Below are 13,030 nucleotides of genomic sequence, written 5' to 3' on the forward strand. Positions count from 1 at the left end.
GCATACATCTGCTGTATCAAAAGCTTTAAACAAGTGGGTAGAATCAGTTCATCTGGTAGATACTTTCAAATTTAAAGAAGATAAATCTTTGTTGTTTTCCCATCAAGATTCCAGATTTGGTACCCAAACTAAAATAGATAAAATATTTTCTGCCCATGATTTACACTCTAAAATCATTAATTTCTCAATCACTCCCTGTGCCTTTTCAGACCACAATCTCTTGATACTAAAACTTTAAAATGGGTACAAACCATTAATCTTTAACTCCAGAATTCCAGCATCTTCTTCTTCTTCTTTCAGTTGCTCCCTTTAAGGGTCGCCACAGCAGATCAACTGTTTCCATTTCTTCCTGTCCTCTGCTTCTTGCTCTGTCACACCAACCACCTGCATGTCCTCTCTCACCACACCCATAAACCTTATCTTACGCCTTCCTCTTTTCCTGTTACCTGGTAGCTTCAGCCTTAGCATCTTTTTCCCAATATACTCTGCATCCCTCCTCAGCACATGTCCAAACCAACATAATCTTGCCTCTCTGGCTTTGTCTCCAAACCTTCCAACCTGGGATGACCCTCTAATATACTTATTCCTAATCCTGTCCATCTTCGTCACACCCAGTGCAAATCTTAACATCTTCAACTCTGCCACATCAAGCTCTGACTCCTGCCTTCTTGTCAATGCCACTGTCTCCAACCCATATAGCATAGCTGGTCTCACTACCCTCTTGTAGACCTTCCCTTTCACTCTTACCGGTACTCATCTGTCACAAATCACTCCTGACACTCTTCTCCACCCTCTCCATCCTGCCTGTACTCTCTTCTTCACCTCACTTCCATACTCACCATTACTCTGAACTGTTGATCCCAACTACTTAAACTCATCCACCTTTGCCACCTCTACTTCCTGCATCCTCACCATTCCTCTATCCTCCCTCTCATTCACACACATATATTCTGTCTTAGTCCTGCTGACTTTCATTCCTCTTCTCTCTAGAGCATATCTCCACCTCTCCAGGGTCTCCTCCACATGTTCCCTACTCTCACTACAGATCACAATTTCATCTGCAAACATCATAGTCCACAGGGACTCCTGTCTGATCTCGTCTGTCAACCTGTCCATCACCATTGCAGATATGATTGGGCTCAGAGATGATCCTTGATGTAATCTCACCTCCATCTTAAACGCATCCATCACTCCCACCGCAGACTTCACCGCTGTCACACTACCCTCCTACATATCCTGTACCATTCTTACATACTTCTCTGACACTCCCTACTTCCTCATACAATACCACAAGTCGTCTCTAGGCACCCTACCATATGCTTTCTCTAAAGCCACAAAGACACAATGCAACTCTTTCTGACCTTCTCTGTACTTCTTCATCAACACTCTCAGAGCAAACATTGCATCTGTAGTGCTCTTTCCTGGCATGAAACCATACTGCTGATTACTAATCATCACCTCCCTTCTTAACCTAGCTTCCACTACTCTTTCCCATAACATCATGCTGTGACTGATCAGTTTAATCCCTCTGTAGTTACTACAACTCTGCATATCACCCTTATTCTTAAAAATCAGTACCAAAACACTTTTTCTCCATTCCTCAGGCATCCTCTCACTTTACAAGATTTCATTAAACAATCTAGTTAAAAACTCCACTGCCATTTCACCTAAACACCTCCATGCTTCCACAGGTATGCCATCTGGGCCAACAGCCTTTCCATTCTTCATCTTCTTCATAGCTATCCATACTTCCTCCTTGCTAATCCACTGCACTTCATGATTCACTATCCGCACATCATCCAACCTTCTCTCCCTCTCATTCTCTTCATTCATCAACCCCTAAAAGTACTCTTTCCATCTGCTCAACACACTCTCCTTGCTTGTGAGTATGTTTCCCTCATTAACCTTTATCACCCTTACCTGCTGCACGTCTTTACTAGCTCAGTCCCTCTGTCTAGCCAATCGGTACAGGTCTCCCTCCTTAGTGTCCAACCTTTTATACAACTCTTCATACGCCTTATCATTAGCAGCTAAAATTAAAGAGTTCAAACTCTGGTTATTATCTAAATTACAGTTCTTCTTAGATATTAATTACACTGCAGAGATAAATAAAATGATATGGGACTCATTAAAAGTTTATATATATAATAAAACCCTAACTTGGTATAAAAAAAATCAAATAATGGGATTCTGAATTATTAGATCTACAATCCAAACTTTTGTCAGTAAAAGCTGAAAAAAATCAAAATCATTTGGAGGTGAAAAAGAAAGTAGAAGTATTAAACAATAAATACAATGAAATTCTAACCATAAAACTAATTTAGCTTTAGAAAAACTAAAAATTAATACCTTGGCCACTTTTCCCAAATATCTCCATAATTTATCCACAAGAATCAAAATACAATCAAAAGTTAATAACATTAAGAGTATCTTCCATGAAAAGAAAGGAAAAAAATGTCTTAGATATAGGTGACATTCTTGATGCCTATAGAAGTCACTATATGGAACATTTCCAAAAAGAAAATATACATACTGATCAATTAAATCTAGACGAAAAATATTCTAATATAAAAAAATACCAGAAAAATTAAAACTAGATCTGCAATTACCCATATCCTACAAAGAAATTACAGATACAATAAAAGAGGGTAAAAATAATAAAGCTCCAGGTATATATGGCATAATTATGGAAATATATAAACTTTTTCCTTCAAGGATACTATCCGTCTTCCATAAAATTATATTCGAAATTCAGTTACAAGCTTTAATATCACCCTCTTGGAGATATTCCTTAATCACGCCAATCCTAAAGAAAAACTAATCCCCAAACCTCTGTGCCTCATGTAGACCTATATCATTATTAAATAATGACTATAAGATATTTACAACATTAACTAACAGAATGAAAATACCATTATCCAAAACAATAAATAATGATCAAACTGGATTTATATATCATAGATACACACATGACAATATTAAAATGATAACTTCTCTTATAGATTATGTTAATAAAGAAAATAAAGAAACACTCATAATTGGCTTAGATATACAGAAAGCCTTTGATTCCCTAAACTGGGACTATTTATTCAAAATCCTAATGTTATTTCAATTTCCTGCATCCTTCATTCATCTCTTAAAGAATATATATATATATATATATATATATATATATATATATATATATATATATATATATATATATATATACACACACACACACACACACACACACACACACACACACAAATAATTTAGCATATGCCAAGTTAGGTCCTTTTACCTCTGAATCTACATATATATCAAAAGGCACTAAACATGGATGTTCCATGTCAACAATTCTATTTGCCCCATCTATTGAAATATTGGCTGATTCAATTTGTAACAATATAAAAATCAAAGGAATACATGTTTATGAACAAAGCAATTCTAAAGTAATGCTATTTGTTGATGACTTATTACTAACATTAATACATAAGATACATTAGAAGAATTAGATATATTAATTGACAAATTTCACTAGACTTTAATTAAAAAAAAAGAACTGCAGACTAAGGGGGATCAAACAAGAATCTACCTTAAAATATCTAGGAATTGAGTTATGCAAGGATAATAATGAATTAGTCTCAAAAACTACAATAATATCATCAATGCAATTAAAATCTCTGTGGAAAAATGGAACAAAATAATATTAACATTTGAAGATAGACTACAGTTAATAAAAATGATTTTACTACCCCAAATCCTATATATACATATATATATATATATAAAACCAATATATAGCCTTGGCAATACAACTGTTATCAGAAAGGAATATACTTAAAGAAATAAATTCATGCCTAATAAATTTTTATGGTTTCCCAAAAGAAACAGAATAGCTTTAATGCATCATATCAGACCATGGAAACATGGAGGATTACATGTTCCTGATATAGAAACATATATAAAAGCTTCAATATCTAAAACAATCTCAGATTGCATAAGTCCAAATTACTCTGCAAATTGCAAAGAATTACTAACTGTAACATCAATAAATGAATTTGATTTACAAAAAAAATTTCAAATAGATAAAAACAATTTGCCATGGTACATATTATGTATTAGTATGCAATATAACATAACTAAACCCACTAAAACTCGTATGATTAATTATTACATTGACTCATTTAGAAAAATTATTAATGCAAATATAGACTTAAAATCTAGTTTGATCTTTTAACATCATTTATAGTCACAAAGAACTTACTGCATAAAATATACAGATAAATTATTAATTCCTGGAAACAGAAAGGATTTGTTTGCTGGCTCCAACGGATCAAAGCATTAAAAGTTTTAGATATGCAAGTAATAAAAACAACATACAAAATTCCACAACAGGACTGGCTAACTTTACAGAGTATTCTGTCATATTTGCAAGATAAGATTTAAGTAGAATAATTAACAATTCTTCATTTAAAGAAATACCTAAATTTACAAAATACATATATGAAATCATATATAATGACTTTGACATGGGTAACAGTATTTCAAAATTTTACAAAATATTGATAAACTGTAAAACAACACCCAAACCCTCATATTGGAAATATATAACAAAAGGACACTCAATACAGTTAACTGAAGATATTAAAACAAATATCTTATTATGGATAAAATATACATCCTTTATACAATACTGGAAAGTTTTTAATTGGAAATGCTCGCACAGAGCATTCTTAACCCGAGACAGAATCAGTAAACTTAGATCTTCCATAAAAGGAATATGTTGGAGGTGTACAGATTGGAACCACATTTTCTTTGATTGTGTTAAAATTAAGCCATTTTGGAATGGTATTAATAACTTTCTACAAGCTTTATTTAATGAATCATTTTATATAATTAAAGCTCTTGTATTATTAAATGTGAGCAAAGGTCCTCATATGAATAGGTCAAACATATATCTAGTATGGACTATACTTGCAATTTCAAGGAAGTGTATAACAAGAAGATGGAATGCAAACACAATACCAACTTTGGAAGACTTCTACAGCCTACTGAAGACCACAGCATTTTTGGAAATTAAAATTAAAGAACTAAGAATTTATCCAAAGCCATTTATAAACAACCCTTGGGGAAAAGTCTTATCATTGATTGACACTATACAATAATTGATCAGATACTCTGATAATGGATTGGACATACTTATATAGGAACTGCATGCATTAAGATCTGTTATAGTGTCAGGCTAATCTAAATAGTGTACATATTTATGTACAATGTTATGTATGAATACTATGGAATTCATTCAAATGTATTTGAAAAAAAAATTGAGAAAAAAAAAAGAAACATAACTCAGCTGCTACTAGTCTTCCAAATCAAGCACTACTGCAAGAAAAAACCTTCCTAGCAAGAAAGCAATTAACCATATTGTACATGCATTGCTGTAATCACCAACATTTTTTGCAAAACTGCAGGTTAACTTATACAAATGCAAATAATGGAGTTTTACCCACTAGGCTGTACTACTTAGGTTTATTGTTGTATGTTAAACAGTAGACTTTGAGAATAATCTTTTTTTTTGCATTATTTCAGCTTTTATTGCAAGCATTTTTGCTAATCAATGCTGTACAGGCTAATGTTGTATCATGCTATATAATGCTATATCCTTTCTTTAGACAAAAGTATATGTAGGATGCCACTGACCAAACGACTTTAGAGCATGATCACATAGTGTTTTATATGTAGAAAAAAATACTTTTCTTAAATAATGTCTTTGTATAATGGCACATTACTGTTCTTCTGTGGCTGGTGGTATATTGCTTCCTTGTGTTGATGTACTGCGCATGCATATGAGACTTGTGTTCCCACGTATACCCAGTACATCAATGCTTTGAAATGGAAGCAACAGAGAAAAGAAAGTATCTGTTGCTCCGTTTTTGTCTTCTTTTTTTTTTTAAATTAAAAAAAAAACTTTAGGGCAGTTTAGGGGTAGGAGAGAGACAGCATGGAAGAAATACAATGGATATCAGGTACGTTTGTTTAATTTTAAATAACGTACCTGATTTCCCTAGTATTTTGCCCAAGGTGCTTCTCTGGTATGTCCGGAGATGAGGATAAAGATTTTATTTTTATTTTTTAAGAAATAAAAATAAAATTTAAACACTATACCAATGGAAAGAAGTCCGGTTGACTGGACCTTTTTCTGTTGGTATATTGTTGGATTTACAACAGGAACACTGGTTGGGCTGGCCAATCAGCATGCATGTTTTCAAATATTAATGGTGAGTCATTGTATAGTTTGCATTATCTCCTCTCCTTCCTGTTGTTTTGTTATAGTTTATTTATTTGAAATTTGTTTAATAGGAAAGTCCATTTGGGATATCTCATTTTCAGCAGAGGCCCAGGGGGAAAAAGTTCCACATTGACATAATATGGTTACAGTAAAATAGCAAAGTTATTACAAAACCTAATACAGCAGACCAACATATTAACTAAGTAAAGCATTCACAGTTTTTGTTCATGCAGCGTAAACTTATACCTAGCAAGTGCAAATCTTTGGACAAAAACAACAAGTTAAAAATGGAAGAGTGCCAATAGTTAAAGACTTAATAAGTTGCAGTTCATGGAGATGACATTATGTATACTCAGTATACACTTTGGAACAGAGATGATCACAGCCAGATCATGGTGAAATGGGGTCTTAGAAGGGCAATAGAGACAGTCCTTCCTCCTCCCACAGTGATACTAATATCTTATTACTTGGCTGTCCCTCCCCAGTTAACATAAAACAACTATTCAAACCTGTCTTGTGCATACTATTTTGCCCTTTACTTTTGCAATGATCATAGATTTTGATTTAATTGACCAACTTTTATTAAAAATATTACAGCAAAAAACACTAAAAGACATTTGAATATATACTCACATTAAAAACAGATATATATAATGACCAACATTAAGCTTTTCTTTCTTTGAAAATCAGATTTATTGAAAGGCCATCTGGCAACCAAATATACTGCAAGAGAAGTCCTGGGATTCATGACCAAAAAGCATAAAGTGAATCACTAATTAGCAGTTATCTGAAGGATGCAGGAATTCAAAAAAACAAATGTTTAAGACATTTGCTAACAACGTGGGGACAGAACACAGGAAGCAAATGTCTCATTTCAGGGGCAGTCCAGGAGCACTATTTAAAGAAGCGACTTGGTCAGACTAAGAAAATTGACAAACATTGATAAAATCAAGCTCTGCACCACAGGAAGCAGCTTATTAACAGCTTATAGTCTTACTCATCTGCACCAAGTACCACACAATATATTGTAATCCAACACTGTGATTCCAACATCCCTCTACCTGCAAAAATCAAGTTAAAATGCACTTATAGTTAATATTTTAACACTGAGATCATAGACTTAATAAAGCCCAGATTATTCATAGTCACATAATAAACACACACAGTACACAGTCATAAAAGGGGTTGCAAAAGATGGTCACGTGTGTGTGTGTGTGTGTGTGTGTGTGTGTGTGTGTGTGTGTGTGTGTGTGTGTGTGTGTGTGTGTGTGTGTGTGTGTGTGTGTGTGTGTGTGTGTGTTTGTGTTGTCCTAAAGAACTTTGTATTATGGCAAAGGACACTCTATATCCTTAATGATCAGTCAGATCATAAAATATGCCGCCATCCCACCCTCCTGGCAGGAAGTAATTGTGTTGGCTATTCCCAAACCACAGTGGCATAGTGGATAGCATTGTTGCTTCACAGCAAGAAATTCCCTGGTTTGATTCTTGGCTGTGGTGTATTCTGCATGGAGTCTGCATGTCCTCCCTGTGTTTGTGCAGGTTTCCTCTGGGTGCTCCATTTTCCTCCCACATTCCAAAGACATGCAGTAGGTGAACTGGACACTCTAAATCGGCCATAGGTGTGAGTATGCATGTGAGTGTATGAGGTGGAAGAATTACAGCAGCAGGGCTTGCCACCCTGAGTTCATGTGCAAAAATTGGAAAAAGAGGTTGTGGATGTGTATATATATATATATATATATATATATATATATATATATATATATATATATATATAAGCCGACAATATTGAAAATCCATAATATTGAATGACCAAAATGCTAAAGAACAGAATATTAAATTTCTGTACTTGCCTCCTAAGAAGACCCAAGTTGGCACATGTTCCTGGGTCCACACCCTTGCAGGATTCATATTAGCCCTTGTTCCTAAGGTCATATAACTTCAAGACTCATGTGAGCACTTGTTCCTAAGATTGCTGTAAGAGAAGGATTTGATATTTATGAAATTTAGAAATTGTAGTCTTCAAAATTTTGGTCTCTTGATATGGTCTCAAGATTATAATTTCAAGATTGTAGTCTTCAAGTCACTGATAGTAAACTATATATATATATATATATATATATATATATATATATATATATATATATATATATACACATACATACATATATATATGTGTGTGTGTGTGTGTGTGTGTGTGCAAGCATGCACACAACACAAACACACACACACACACACACACACACACACACACACACACATTTACATAATGTTGTCCCTATATCCCAGTGTAATTATGTTGTAAAATAAAGAATTTATGTGGTAGACAGGAGCATGGTCAGATGATCCATGATATTCTTCGGGTAAGGGCCTTGTTCTTCTTATTTTGCTGACTGTTGGCAACATGCTTATTATCTGATTGTTAATAAACTGGTCAACATAAAGTCAATAAGTTTAATGTTACTATTTTAACTCTATTTTGTTTAATTTTGTTTGATTTTTGCAGGCACATGAGTGTGAAATGCACTGCATTGTACTACAACAACATTTGTCTGGCACTTAACACAAATGAGTAAGGTTATGAGCTATTTAGTTGCTTCCTGTAGTGCAGATTTAGATTTCATCTACCTTTATTTGTCTGCTGTATGTCTCTGACCAAGTTACTTCATTATGCAGTGCTCCTGGGCTGCTCATGGAGAAGGACACTTGCATCTAGTGGGCTGTCCCAGGCTGCAATGCATTACACTTTGCCTTTGCTTCCCTGCAACCTTCACATAGCTGCTAATTAGTGCTATCTGACTATTAATCCCAACATGTCTACTGTAATATAATAGCTTCTGCTCTTAATCCTTCTGTTTGCTCCCTGATCCACAAGCATGCTAAACTGTACATGTATGTGCTGATTGGCTGCGGCTGGATGTGATTCTTCGGCTGCTTCATGCCTCTCCTGCCAATACTGCCCATGTCTCCTGTTATTTACCACTATTTACATTTATAGCCTCATATCCCTCACTATTCCCTCCTTCAAATGAATGTCTCTTTTGGGACATCAGCATTACTATCATTCAGAGATAATCATACAGAATCTTTACAATTTCAACCTTCCTCTTCTTCAAAGAATAGAATGCTACTGCTTCTATAACTTGGAATTATATATCACTTCTCGAAATAGCTCTCCCTACTAATATAATTCCCACCTAACAGAGGACAACTTTATAGCTCACTTACTCATCACACCTATTGCAACTAATCATATTGCTTCTTTCCCCATTTTTCCCACAAATTTTTACATTACAGTAATAACTAACACTAATATGTAACATCTTTTCTAACTACATCTCATTCAACTTACTTATCCCAAATGAGATACTACCACCTAATATAGAACACTGTGTCATTACACTCTTTCCATGTTTACTTCTTTTTAAAATTCTAACCCTACTTCCATAATCAATCATCTATTCCTTGGTATGATCCTCCTGTTAATATTTTGCTTAATCCCTTTGTCTCTGTTTAACACATACATCCATATGCCTTCAGTCCAGCTTAGAATACTTAGCGACCATACCAAATCCCACAAGCTATTTATTGCCACTCACCATCTTCCTACTTTCCCCATTATACCTTTCCTTGACAGAGCATATGGATCACACATCCTCTCAAACACTGAAACACACTATACAAAGCTTAATTCCATTACCATTTCCTATACCATCCCATCATAAACATTTAACATCTTTATAACTATTCCTCATGTCCCCTACTCTACCTATTTCCCTTCTTAGCCGTACATTTCCAAACAATTTGCTAGAGAACCTGAACTAATACTAAGGCGAAAGGCATTCTTCCAATTTATAGCATGTCTTACTCCATTCATTCAGTTGATCCTTCTGTGTAGTCATCTCAAACCAGATACTTGCGTCCATCCTCTGAATAACCAAAAACCTCACAATATTTATCCCACAATGACAATGATTTGGCCATTACTACATTACAAAACATGGTTACCACTCACTCTTGAAGTAGCGCACCTACCATTTCAGCAAATCAAAACAGGTGTTTATAATTTTACCTGATGCTATAAAACAAACACAACCTAACAAAACATTATAATACTCAATGATTTCAATGTAAACCTCCAAAATACTTCAGACCTAAGGCACCTGCAATATCCTCATTGTCCATGAGCTAATTCAAAAACCAACGAAACCTGCAATAACCTCATGTAGCAATAAAATGTAGAGACCTCGGCAAAGGTCTGTTTAGCATAACTCACAGCCCTAATGAAAGACAAAATGTTACAGACCACCACTATATCCCAAAATTTAATAATGCTGAAAACGAATGTCCACAAACAACAAAAAAATAATAAAATAAGTAAAACAGCAGTATAAAATTGTCAAATCCTTAGTGCTTTCAGGTACTAACCCTTCTTCAGATAATTACCTTAGAAAATATTTAAACTTAGCAACAGCCAATCAATGCTCAATAAACTACCCACCTATTTTTCAGGGCGGGTTTCATTGGAACTTCCTCATTGAGACCAGGGAACCTGTGTGCCATCAGTTCTAAGATCCATCTAGTCTCCACTAACTTAGTCTGGTTCTTTATATCCCCACCTCTAAAACTCCTGTTCATATTCCAAATAGCCCTAAACTTAAACCCATGCCCCTCATTCTGTTCAATGTGCCTATACAAAGCATTGTGGGGATTCCTGGTTCTAATAGAAGATAGATATTGTAATATTTTTACTTTAAACATGCAGTTCATTTTCCCAACATAAAAACTTGTGCATTGTTGACATTCTGCTAAGTAGACAACATCTGTTGTCCTACATGTAGCCCTGGCCTTAAAATAAAACTCCGTACCTGTAACAGGGTGAACATACCCCACTGCTCTATTGATAGAGCTACAGGCCTTACACATTCCACAGGGTACAGTTCCTTCCTTGCTTATAACATGTTTTATTTTATGTTCATTCTCACAAACCAAGATGTCTTTCAAATTTCTATTTATCCTAAAACCAAAACATGGCCTATCCCCTACTAAACCCTTCAAACTGTCATCAGTACTGAGTATGCTCCAGTTCTTCTCCACTATTGCACAAACTCCATGTAAGTTGTTACTATAAGTGAGCATAATCCTGGTATTTTGTGGTTTATTAACAAGAGTGTGTGTAATATCCAGTACCTGCCTCTCATTCTGGCACCTCAACCAGGGTCTCATCTTACCTTCCCTCTGAAACCCTCTCTGTTCTAATACACATTTAACCATTTGTTTATTATATCCTCTACCCATGAAGAATCCTTCTAAACTTTCAACCTCCTCCTCAAAAACTGTATCCTCAGTACAGACCCTAGATACCCTACATAGTTGCCCCTTCACTATATTCTCAAAGGTGAACCTTGGATGCATACTATCATATCTCAATATACTGTTTTTCCAACAGGTTTTCCTATATAAACTAGTCAAAAGATCCCCCTGCCATTTTTCTTGATCTTTACATCCAAAAAATCAATCTCAGTTTTAGAATATGTGGGGGTAAAGCATCAAAAGGAGGTAGTGCCTTCCAAATAGGATATGAAATCTAACAATTGTTGCTCGTCCCCCTTCCATAAAATAAACACATCATCCACAAAATGCCTGTATAGGCCAATCTTGTCTAAGCAGACAGTATGTGCTCCCAGCACAAATTATCTCTCCCAAAAAGACAATACTAAACTGGCATAGATGTTAGCGTAGGGGGTGCCCATGGCTACCCCCTGCGCTTGTCTATATACTTCATTCAGGCATATAAAGATGTTGTTCTCCAACACCAGTGTGAGCATATGTGCTATCAATCTCAACTTGTAATCATCCACCCCTAACTCACCTAGTAAACTACATACAGCTCTAATTCCATAATCATTGTTAATGACAGTGAAAAGGTTCTGAACGTCCAGCGTAACCATAACATACTCTCCATACATCTCTGAAACCCGATGGTCTCCCAAACATCTCAAAAAGTGACCTGTATCATTTAATATTTCTTTAATCTTTTCTACATATGGCCTCAATACTATCTCAAGCCAAATAGAGATATTCTCCATAACCCAATCCCTTCCCGATACAATGGGTCTGAGGGGGGGGTCCCTCACATCCTTATGTACCTTATGGAGAGCTTTAAATACTGGGATCACAGCGTGTTCTTTCCACAAAAACTTAAAAAGGTCATCATTCATTAAACCTTGTTCTAAACACCCTGATAAGCAATTCTGGATCTGTTGTATAATGTGTCTTACTGATAAGGGAAAAATAGAAACATACGTATCACTATCTGACAATAACCTCTTCAGTTTATCATGATAAACATTTTTATCTAATACCACAATAGTGCCACCTTTATCGGCCTGTTTGATAACCAAATCTGTATTACTTTGCAAATTACTTAAGGCTCTGCAATGTGGTACACTTAAATTATGGAACTTTTTATTCCTATCATCCTGTAGAAACCTTAAAATATCTTGTTCACTATATCTAATAAATGTTTGCATGGGCCCCGTAAAAGGAGGGACAAATCTACTTGGTTGCCTTAAACTTAATGACATTGATGGACTGTTGCTGTATATTTGTTTCAACATAATATTTCTACAATAAAACATAATATCCATGCTAATCTCATTAAAACAACTTTAATGACTTGGAACCAAAGTTATCCCCTTGTTTAAAACAAACAGTCCATCTTGCGTAAGTGTGTAACTAGATAAATTATAC

Source organism: Protopterus annectens, chromosome 10.part0 (genome assembly GCF_019279795.1).
Source record: "Protopterus annectens isolate FY-2018-M chromosome 10.part0, PAN1.0, whole genome shotgun sequence".
In the NCBI taxonomy this organism is placed as follows: Eukaryota; Metazoa; Chordata; order Ceratodontiformes; family Protopteridae; genus Protopterus; species Protopterus annectens.